A 12,378-nucleotide genomic window follows, 5' to 3' on the forward strand; every position below is an offset into this window, starting at 1 on the left:
GGCTGAAAAGTACAGCTGCAGAAGATGAGCAAATCAAATGTGTGAAATATATCCCTGTGAAATACTGAAACATGACAGAAGTGAGACTGCTGGAAAGGATTGTAATAACTACAGGTAAAACATGTCAATAAAGCCTAGAAGTAAGTACCATCCTGAATAGTAAAATGAAAACAAGTGAGAGAGTGTGAGAAAGAGTTATGAATCCACCAATAAAGTAGTAATAACCCCTGAATAAAGTATACTGCAGGCAGTACAGAATGAAATGAATGTGACAAGTGGAACCAAACTGCGAAATGTGTTCAAAGTGTTGCTGCAGCTGGAATGTGTATCCCAAAATCTGGATATGTTGCTCTCAGTCTGCAATATGCAGATAGTATGATTGTCTGAAATATCAAACATCCACAGTTGTCTATAGCCATATTAAGCAAATGTAGCAGGATGATGTAGCTGAACAAAGCCAGATATGAACGTATATGAAGAACAATAAAATGTATATTGATGTAGCAGTAACAGTCCTATCACCAAATTGAAGTAGTTATCATATAGGAAACTGTAGTTAGAACAGTAGTGTGTATATATCTGCAGCTATTAGTAATGTACAGCATATGTATTGGTATTCGAAGGTGTTAATATTATTTTCTTCACCCCACCCTATAACCACATATAATCCATTCCACGTGAAATTGGTATGTGCAATCACAATTAACACCCCTGGACATTTGTCCTGTTGGGTCATAAATATTTGCATGTATGTTGATGCATCTGCCCTGTTCATACATCCAAACCTGATGGCCTGTTGCCATCAATCAACCCTGCATGTTGTTGGACTGTGTATTGCTGTTCAAATTATGCATGTGTTATGCTCGCTATTCAACGGTGTGAATATCTGGGTGTTTGGTTAATGGGAATACTAATGCATGCTGTTACAACTAATTGCGAATGGTATTGTATGTTACTAACCCAAACTGTCATGACATAATGCAAAACATAGGATGACAGGGAAGGCGGGTTCCAGCGGACCCACCTCTCCCACCTCAGCTGGCGAGTGCACCTGGCACTAGTGCCCAGTCTGGACCCTCCTCCAGTGGCCCTGTGCCACCTGCAGATGGAAGCGCTGCAGGAGATGGGGCCCATCCCCCCTCTGCAAGTGTGGCCAGAGGAGAACCACCACTCACCCTCCGTAGCGTCCGGACTGTGGTGCGTAGGGAGATCCGGGACTCTGTTCTTGGGCCCCTACGCCAGCTTGAGGCACAGGTGGCACAACTTACGGGCATGCCTGTTGCCTGGCCTACACAGGCCCCAGCACAGCACGGTCCTGGGCAGTGAAGGAACAGTGGCAACTGCCCATGGCTGGGGATATCAGTTCCACTGTTGCCATCTGTGGGCTCATGGGCTCTGGATATCCAAACATCCATCCCCGTCAATTGTGTAACCCCCCCACACGTGTCATACACCGACCCTGTATGCGTCTTGTTTGTCTTGTCTGTTGACCTACCCAACCTACCTCCCAAGCTATACTGACTTCCTTCACCTGATATACCACTCTCACCTGAAAAAAAAAGGGCACTCTGTACCCACAAAAAAATTATGCCCCATACATAGCTGCCCATTCCGCACACATGTCTGCTGGACATAGAAACTATCAATTACAATTGGCTGTACAACAAGTATTATTGTTGTCCTGACACCTCTCTCAGGGGTGGAAGGTTTCAAATGTCACACCAAATTACATACATATGCACAGCTGTTGCTGATGAAGAAATGGGCAGCTATGGGCCTTACCTACATCCCTCCTGCAAAACCCAAGCTTGTTTCCCTACTGTCTTACCCTCTTTGTGACCCCTTTTTCACCACTTTCCTGTCTCCCAATTTTCATTTCTTTCAAAGAAAATAGCGCGGGTGTGTGCCAGAGTAAGCACTGTTAAGCAGCTGTAAGCGGGTGTGCACGGAGCTGAAAGCCAGTGTGCATGCGGGAGCTCCGCGCAAACCAGCGCCAACCCAGTCACAACTGCTTAAAAGTGCCTTAGTCACTCTGATTGACAGGTCCTGTAGTCACTTCAAAAGCAAAATAAAATCCCACTGTCAGTCCCGAACCCAGGACCTTAGAAACAGTAGTCTGCATGACCTACCACTAAGCCATGACTCTTACACAAGAAAATTGTGCTACAATAAATATATCATTTAATAGTACAAATGAATGTAAAGGGAATATAGGATGTGTAGTACACAAAGCATGTCATTCATACTTACTGTCAAAACTAGTGGATTTCCATAATAGTAGTGTGTGAACAGAAACAGCCATGCTAGTTGGCAGCTAGTAGGTAATAATGTCAGTTAATGTACATATATAAATGTATGTATATTTACATATATATATATATATATATATATATATATAGTTGTAGGTGTCAGTGTGCATACACACTTACTACAGGAAACAGGAGAGAGGAATGGAGAAATGTGAATCTACAACACAGCCTGAATCATGAGAGAGATACTAACCTCTACACTCACAGAACAGTGTCCACAGCATACCAGCATGGTCCCCGCCCTTACAATCTGAAAGGGCAACGCCTATCTCACATACCCTTTTATAGCACTGTCCTGAAATCACAGTGAGAACTGCAATCAGTACACAACTGGCTGCATGCAATTAGCAAATACTGGCTTACAATTGGTGCAGAGGCCATCACATGGACTTATGCAGATACCTACAAAAGCATCCTGTACTCACACTCCACACATGCAATACGTTTATTGCACTGTCTGGAGGCAGACAGAGAGAGAGAGAGAGAGAAAAAAAATAAATAATAACAACACAAACAACAACACACGGTACACAAACTGAGTTGAAGCTGTCAGCAGTGACAGTACCAAGCCGTGCCAGCAGCAGCAGGAAGCTGTAGTAGCGGTAAAACACAGGTAATGTAAAGTAACAGGTTAATAGTCTGCATACTGTGAACCCTCCATATGTGTCATAGGTCTGTATCTATAGGTATGTCCATGTGATATGTTGTGTGCACGTAGTTCCACCCAAAGGGGGTGACTATACATTACATGTCATTCAGTGTTAGGCCATGATCCTGGCAGCAGTTTTCCGTTGCAGTGAGGCCTGTCTGTAGGATGTGCGTGTCAGCTGGTGTAACGACTATGGCGCTTAGTTAGCAGTCATCTGGGAACTTTGTCATCCACAACCCACACATGTTTGCTTTTACATCTGAGAAATAAATGCCAAACAAGAGGGGTCCTAGGACAGAGGCCTGTGGGATACCACATGTGACTGGCATTGAGTCTGACATGGCTCCTACAATATCGATATTATGGATTCTGTATGTCAACCAGTGTGCAACCCATCATGTGACATATGTAGTAACATGTAAGCTAATGAGCTTGTCTATGATGCCTGAGTGGAGTACTGTGCTAAGGCCTTAGGCAAGTCCAGGTAGGCTGTGTGGATTGCGTTGCCCTCATCAATGGCTGTAGTGACTGTTTTGAAAGCGTAACCAGGTTCAAAAGGCAGGATCAGCCCATCACAAAGGCAAACTGGCCGGGAACAAGTGTCTGCAGGTACCCAATATCGCTGTATACGCGTCCCATACTGAATCATTCCATAGCTTTGCAGACCAGGCTGGTTAAGCTTATGGTGCGGTAGTTCCTAGGGCCAGTAGAGGTGCCACCTTAGTGGAGTGGGACCACTGTTGCTGTTTGCCATTGTTCAGGTACATATCCCGTAGTACGGCCAAGGTTAAATATCAGTCTTATATGCGGTTGTATGTCCTCTTGGAGTTCATGTAGCACACATCCAGGGATACCATCAGGTCACATTGATGCTGTGTGTTCTGCTTTGCTGAGGGCAGCCCTCACCTGGACATGTGAGATGATAGGGAGGTTACATTCAGCTGTGATAAGTATTTCTAAGTGTGAGGGAGAAGGAGGGGGATACGTGCATCGAACCTGTCTGCAAGAATGTTGCCAATATCTGTGTGTTCGGTGAATGTTAAGTAGGTGTGTAGTAACTCAGAGCATATCTGAGGTGTTTGGTCCATATGTGTAACATAACTGAAGAAGGCCTTGTGGTTATCTATAGTGTTCGTGGCCATTTCCCTCCCAGAGTAGGCCGTGGATGTTGTTATGAGAGACCGTAGCTTATTACCAGCGCTGACCACAGATGCCTTCCCTTAATGTGAATCTGCTCTGTCCTGCAGTAGCCTCCTTCTATCATTATACAATCTGCCTTTGGCTGGGGTCCACCGGACAGGATGCCTAACCTTTGTGCATAGGGTCTGGGTTAGAAATGTGTGTGCATGTTCCATGCAATCTTTAGGATGTCCGTGGGAAGCATTCGCAAAGGGGTCAGCAGTGTGGGTTGTGGCTTCCACTGGCCCAGTGGGCTGCATGGATACCATCTCAGTTTTAACAAGTGAATAACTGTCTAATCACATACATATCAAAGTAGTCTACTGTGCTGGTGGTGGTGGTGGTGATGGGATATGTATATCCAGGCCAAGTAACTTGTGTCCAGATCAAACTAGTAGATGGCGTTCCACATGCAGTACCTTGGTATGAACCCCCAGAGTGAGGTTGTGCATTGGACCCATTGCAGTGTGCTGACCGATGGGGCATGCTACTATGTTGTATGGAATGTGGCAGGTATTGTTGCACAGGTGTTGGCTGAGCACTGATATCTGGCCATGTACTTGTGTATCCACCAAGAGACACACACATGCTACATATGGGAGTAGTAGTATATCACTACAGTTGAGTATCATGTATAGTATGTGTGCCATATATTGCTGACATAGTCTGCTGATATCCTGTTTGTGTTCTCTTCCAGGGACATGACGCATCAGCGTAATCCTGACTACTCTGCAGCAGAAGATGAGGAGATACACCAGAGTCTGGTGTGGGATTATGACATACTGTTTTCCCACACCAGCCAGAATCAGCAGGAGAGGGCTGCACTGTGGCAAGACCTTGTCCGTAGGGTAAATGATATTGGCACGCATAATAGGACATATGAGCAGGTACGACATCACTGCAGTGATTTAATCAGAAATGTCCTTCAGCGTGCGTCGGATATCCACAGGCAACAGGTTGCCACAGGAGGTGAGGTGGCCACACATCCCCCCCTCACCAGACTGGAGGGGCTACTCCTAAGTGTTGTGGCTCCAGCCCCGGAACAGCAACAACAATACACCTGCATCATGATGGAGGCTGGATCCACACAGCAGCACGACATGGAGCATGCAGGTAATATGCCATATGTACACTTGACTGTTCTGTACACTGTTAGTTTATGCATGTTAAAGGTGTGTCCGTGGTATGTAGCTGTCAACATAGTATGTAATTGTGCAGGTGTGATATTGCCAATATCAGCAGCTGGCATGTGAAAGGCAACTGGTGTACTACTGCACTGTATCATATGCAGTATCAATGGCACAGTTGTGCCCACTGACATTAATCTCCTCATTTCTGCAGGTCACTCCAGTGTTACAGCAAGGCAGCCCATCCATGCTGGTAAGTGTGTTTTAACAATACCTATAATAGTCCTGATAGTGCTAGTAATACTAGTGTAACTCAGTAGTGCTCTGTGTGTATACTGTGGGGTGTGCATGTGTGCATGTGTGCCTGTGTCCACGTGTGCATGTGTGCATGTGTGCCTGTGTCCACGTGTGCATGTGTGCATGTGTGCCTGTGTCCACGTGTGCATGTGTGCATGTGTACACGTGTCCGCGTGTCCATGTGTGCATGTGTGCATGTGTGCCTGTGCCCACGTGTGCATGTGTGCATGTGTGCAAGTGTGCATGTGTGCATGTGTGCCTGTGTGCATGTGTGCATGTGTGCATGTGTCCACGTGTGCATGTGTGCATGTGTGCATAAGTGCATCACTGGTAACATTGTGTAGACATTGTAAACTGTATTTCCTGTCTTCCTCCCACAGGTTCTGGTGCTGCTCTGGTGTCCTGCAGCAGGGAACCTGAATCTGGTGCCACAGGTACTGATAATGATGATATCTGTGCAATGGCACAGGAAGGTGTGTCAGGGTCCGTCATTGGTCAGCCAATTGAAAGTACACAGCTGTCAACCCCATCATTGCACACAGTCATCCTGCCAGTACATTGTATGTCACCATTGTCCCTAGGTGATGGACAGGATACAGTGGGCATTGACCAGGGTAATGTGGTATCTGTGGCACATGCTTCCCCACACAGCAGCCATGGGCAGGGTCCTGCGATGGTACCACACAGACAGTTGCCCATGGGTTCTCGTGGGAGCATCCATGGGCATAATGTCTCTGGCAGACGTGCCCAAAGAGGTCTGTCAACCTCAGCTATGTTTCGGGCTGTCATGCAGGCACAGTCACGTATGGAAAGGTACACCAGACAGGGTCTGAGGGAGCTGAGAGCATGTCGCACAGCCATGACTGACAGTATGCGTGACATCGCGGATGGTATCCGTAATTTCACCGATGTCATAGACAGACATTGTGGGGACATATTACAGCAGTTCCACAACCACACATCCATGAGCCAGGGCAATAATGGGCGGTTGCGGCGTTGACATGGCCATATGCCAGCAACAGCAGCAGCTGGCAGTCAGCGTGGATGACAACAGGCCCGTGGATGCCCCCATAGTTCCAGCAGCAGCCCCAGCAATGCTGGGTCTGTGCTGTCATCGGAACGCCCCAGGAGACCACGTGCACATGGCTCTGGACAGTCCCAACAGGGACCTGTGTCCAGTGAACACACTCCCGCTTCTGATGACAGTACCCAGTCTGGCTTAGTACCGGATACAGTCCATAGCACCCCTGCCAGGCACAGGTATCGTGTCCGTGCCCACAGACACTGATCTGTATGACCTGCCAGGTGCAATCTGTGGCTGTCCACAAACTCCTGTATATGGCAGCCTTGAGGTGGAACTGCATGCGTGCATACACACATGTGAAATGTTAACACCTAGGGCTACCACATACATGCACACACTGCACCAACAGTGCCCCACCCTGTATTGCTGTCCCTCACCAACACACATACACACACATGTCAATTGGTGGTATCAGTGGCAGACTCAGGCATACCTAGTTCACACCCTGTGCATATGATGAAACTGTGCCATCTCCTGCAATCTCCAACATCAGTGCAGGAACAGGTAAACACATTGCTGATGCACAGGGTGACTACATAGACGTGTATTAGTAGTATCATGTTGGTAACAGTACAGTGTGCTGATATGACTGTGTGTATATCCCAGCATGCCTGATGCAGTAACCATATGACTGTCCTGAATTGGTATCTACACCCATAGTACGTACCAAAGTGTATCAGCTGCACATTATTGCATACCGGTGGTAAAGATGTCAACAGATAGCCACATACATGGGTAGCACAGGGGGGAAGCTAATGCAAGTAGTGATAAGCAATGATGGACATGTACAGTAATGGTGGCAAGTTGCCCACAATGACTATGCAATGTGGATGTTTGCTCAAGTTGATATGTGTGCAGTACCAATGTAATCCAAATCACAATTAACTATGACATAATATCAGTTCTACCATGGACATCTGAGCTGTGCATTCCTGGGTACATGTTGATAGTGCCTACATATTTGCACTGTTACCTACTGTTAGTGTTACCCCTTCTTTGTTGTACAATGGACTACTTCCAGCCCTGCTTACTGTAGCTTTGCTTGCATGCATGTTCGCTTGGTGTTCCCTGGAACACTGCTTCCACCTGCAATGCAGAGTTACAGTGCTTCTGTGGACTCCTAGTGACATCTGCATAGCGTACTATACGTATGTCAAGTTTACACATGACAGAACATCACTGACTGTCCTATTCACATGTGCGTTGCCTGTGACACATTGCACATGTCTTACCTGGCATTTACCCACATGTGCAGTCATATATGCCAGTGCTATGAAATCAGTAGCAGTACACCCACACATACACACCTTCAGTATGTTGTTCCCCATTGGCCCTATGTGTTGGTAATCACCATGGCAATCACACTACTATGGTAGCATGTGCAAAGGTAACCTGTGAATCACTTCTATGGTCCAGTTGTGGTTTATGTGAGTCATGTGGCAATGTCACAGCTGCCACATGTATGCAGTCAACCCTCACCCCTGGCCAGAAACGTACAACACATGTGTGGGATGCCACCACATAGCCAATCTGGGGACTGAGCACTCTGAACCCAGTAATGCCATACCCTGTCAGGTGGCATGACATACTACAGTGACTACAATACCAGTCTGACATAGACCCACACTGACAGCAATCTGAACACACTGGGGCATACTTGGAGACTCAGGATAGCATCCTGCCTAAGCATCACACACCTCCGCAGCTGGCACACAGGCATACGTTACGTCGGAACAGAGCACATGCCACATATGGCACACACATCCCGTGTGCCACACACTCACAGCCTGTAGGGCTACACATCACACCTGCTACAGATGTGTCAGGTACCTCTCTTGGCCACTGCAGTGGGGTCCCGCTCAACAGGCTGTACATGGTGAAGGTCACAGTGATATGCCTGTGGGGCACTATGGTCCACCACAAAACACATGCATACAGGTCAGTCAGAGGCATGGACACATATGACTCAGTCATTGACCATGCTACTATGGATGACCTGAGACATACCTCCCTGGACTACATGATAGGGAACATAGAAGGGATCTCTCAGCATGTGGCACAGGCCTGTATGAGCCTGATATTGGTTGCCATCATACCCTCACCAGGTATGCTACCACTATATGTAGGAAGGGTGTTCTATGTCTACATTCTGCTCAATCTCCAATGTCATTCATAGGGTATCCACTGGCTGTCAACGTGTGCTTACATGCTAGGGAAGCCACAATGATTTGTGAGGGGCAGCTTGCACGTGGCACCCATCGGCCATTGTATATTGGCGAAGCCCCCTGATACACACATAGTGCCTTTTGCTGCAGGACACGGACTACATAGCCACCTCTGTGGGTATCACACAGGATAGGACACTAACAGTGATGCTACACAACACCAGCAGTGTACACCGCAAGATGCATGCACTGGACACTGTCCTCAGCACGGTGGACTGCAATGTCTGTGCAGTACCAGAGTCCTGATTCACGGCTCACAGGTGCAACCCATCACTGCCAGGTTATACCTAATACCATGCCTGTCGTCCCCTACACATGTAACACACATGGACAGGGGGTGGTATCCCACGGCACCACAGATACACACACCTCCAGGTTGTTGGCACAGCACAAAGCATCAGTGTCTATTCATGTGCAGCTAACAGTGTGTTGGACTGCCTTCTGGTTCATAGCCTGGCACACACAACCCTCCCATACACAGGAAACCCACCTATCCTCCATAACAACACTGGCAATATGACAGTCTCATGAAATGTCTTTATATGGCTGGACTGCATCCAGCCAAACATTGTGCATGAGCATTACTGTAGCTACAACACACTAGCTGAAACGTTCCCAGCATGTGGTCACTGAATTGCAGTGGAATAACATGTTACCACTCCCACAACAGGTGGGAACATGCAGCACCTGTTCATCGACTACATGTAGACTATATGGCCCAGACCAGATGTGTGTCCCCTGCTGTAGGTATTTTACCATATACAACCCACACTGTATAGACACATACCGCATGCGGCCCCTGCACAGTAAGACACAGTCATATTGTTATGCATTGCGAATACCATTTATCCACTTGAGGCACATGTCAGACATGGTAACTACTGCAGGTCACAGGTATTTATGTGTATGTGTCACACACATGCATCATGTGTGCATTGCCATTGCTGGTTTAGGCAATGGCATGCATTGTTATACACAAAGACCCACACAAGGTCATATTGTGTGACACAACCACACGTGGCAGTTGTGGGTTTCCAAAACATACCTATCTGTGCTCTGACAATGGTAATAGACCCAGTAGCGGAGCGCACTATTGGCATTACTGGCCAAGTAGCTCTGTTTGGCTGTGGTGATAGTGTGGTGACATCCCCTGTGTTTACTGGGGGAATACGCAGCATCTGGTGTATTGTAGTATTTGCCCAAAGGATATGTTCTCACACACACCACACACACCCACACACACACTTGCTATTTGCAGGATTCATACCCCTACCTAATTATGTCATGACACGTGAAAGGGACGCATTAGCGAAGCACACTATTTGGATTACTAGGAGGTTCCTCTTCTCCAGCTGTACGTATAGGGTGCTGACATCATCAGTGTTTGGAAAGGGTAATGTGCATCATGTAGTGTGATCTCCTGATTGCCAAAAAGCACATGTTTTTCATACAGAATTGCACACACACAAACTCCCCATATTCAAACACACACACACACACACACTTGCCATTTGCAGGTTTCAAACTCCTACCTAATTATGTTATGACATTTGAAAGAGACGCATTAGCAGAGTGCACTATTTGAATTACTGGCAGGTTTCCCTTCTCCTGCTGTACTTATAGGGTGCTGACATCATCCGTGCTTAGATAGGGGAATGTGCATCCTGTAGAGTGCTTTCACAGTTGCCAAAAGGGACATCTCCCTCACACAGACTTGCACACATACTAACCCCTCTCCACACACACTGGGCAGTTGCAGGATTAAACCCCCTACTTAACTATGTCATGACAATCGTGACAGATGCATTAGCAGAGCGCTCTCTTCACATCACTGGGAGGGTTCTTTTCTCCTGCTGTACTTATAGGGTGCTGACATCATCAGTGCTTAGATAGGGGAATGTGCATCCTGTAGAGTGTTTTCACAGTTGCCAAAAGGGACATCTCCCTCACACAGACATGCACACACTCTAACACCCCTCTATACACACTGGGCAGTTGCAGGATTCAAACTCCTACCTAACTATGTTATGACACTTGTGACAGACGCATTAGCGGAGTGCGCTATTTGCATTAATGGGAGGGTTTCCTTCTTCTGCTGTACTTATAGGGTGCTGACATCATCAGTGCTTAGATAGGGGAATGTGCATCCTGTAGAGTGTTTTCACAGTTGCCAAAAGAGACATCTCCCTCACACAGACTTGCACACACCCTAACCCCCCTCCACACACACTGGGCAGTTGCAGGATTTAAACCCCTATCTAACTAGGTTATGACACTCGAGACAGATGCATTAGCGGAGCGCGCTATTCGCATTACTGGGAGGGCTCCCTTCTCCTGCTGTACTTATAGGGTGCTGACATCATCCGTGCTTAGATAGGGGAATGTGCATCCTGTAGAGTGCTTTCACAGTTGCCAAAAGGGACATCTTCATCACACAGACTTGCACACACATCAACCCCGCTCACCCACACACACACACACACACACACACACACACACACACACACATTGAGAATTTGCATGCTTCGAACTCCGACCAACCTATATTATGGCACTTCAGAGAGACGCATTAGCAGAACACGCTAACTGAATTACTGGGCATCTGGCCTGCACCTGCAGTATTTATAGGGTGCTGACATCTTTATTTCTACAGAGGTATGTACATCTAGTACTACCTGTCAGGTGGGGGATAGCATATATATGCATTTCTAGCCACCTACGTCAGGGTCAGATATGCACATCGCACTGGCAGGTTATGTTCTATACCATGTTTCGTGACCACAGGACCTGTAACACACAACACAACCAGTCCAGAACACCACTCCCACATCCAGGACACACACTTTGCTTCCCTGGGAACAGTGCCGTGATATGTAGGTGTTCACATACACCATTCCAGTTGTTAACATCAGGTACAGGCATATTGTGTGTGGGAACTACTCAGGCCTCTACTACTTTACCCTACAGCCACTACAATTTGTGGGTCCATGCGCTATGGCAGAACCACTCACCACAGCCACATGGGGGAATACATATTGCACCTGTCCATCTGCAACATGGGTACTCACTGTTCCACACCAGAGGTAGACCACCATTGTTGATATCTGACCATACCCACCTTTCTCTGGACATCCATATCCCATCCCCACCCCCAGGCAAGGTTGTCACTGCAAACAAACTGTATTTAGCACAAGCAGACTCTACACTTGTGAAGACTGGGGTGGACAACTTCAAAGGACCCATGCTGGGGGGACTATACTGGCCACTCTGCATAATCCTTGACAATTGCATTCTATGAGCATGTGTAAGGTTTGCATTGATCATGCTATCCCACATATACCCATGACTGCTCCACAACAAGACACCTGTCAGGTGTACACCAGCCATATATGAGCCGTCCAACAGACAGAGTGAGCTAATACATTGCAGAGCTGTAGCCCACAGAGGGAGGACATCTGTGAACAGTACCGGCTTGACACTTCATTCCCACATAATCATCACAACACAG

This window comes from Protopterus annectens, chromosome 3.part0 (genome assembly GCF_019279795.1).
Source record: "Protopterus annectens isolate FY-2018-M chromosome 3.part0, PAN1.0, whole genome shotgun sequence".
NCBI lineage: Eukaryota > Metazoa > Chordata > Ceratodontiformes > Protopteridae > Protopterus > Protopterus annectens.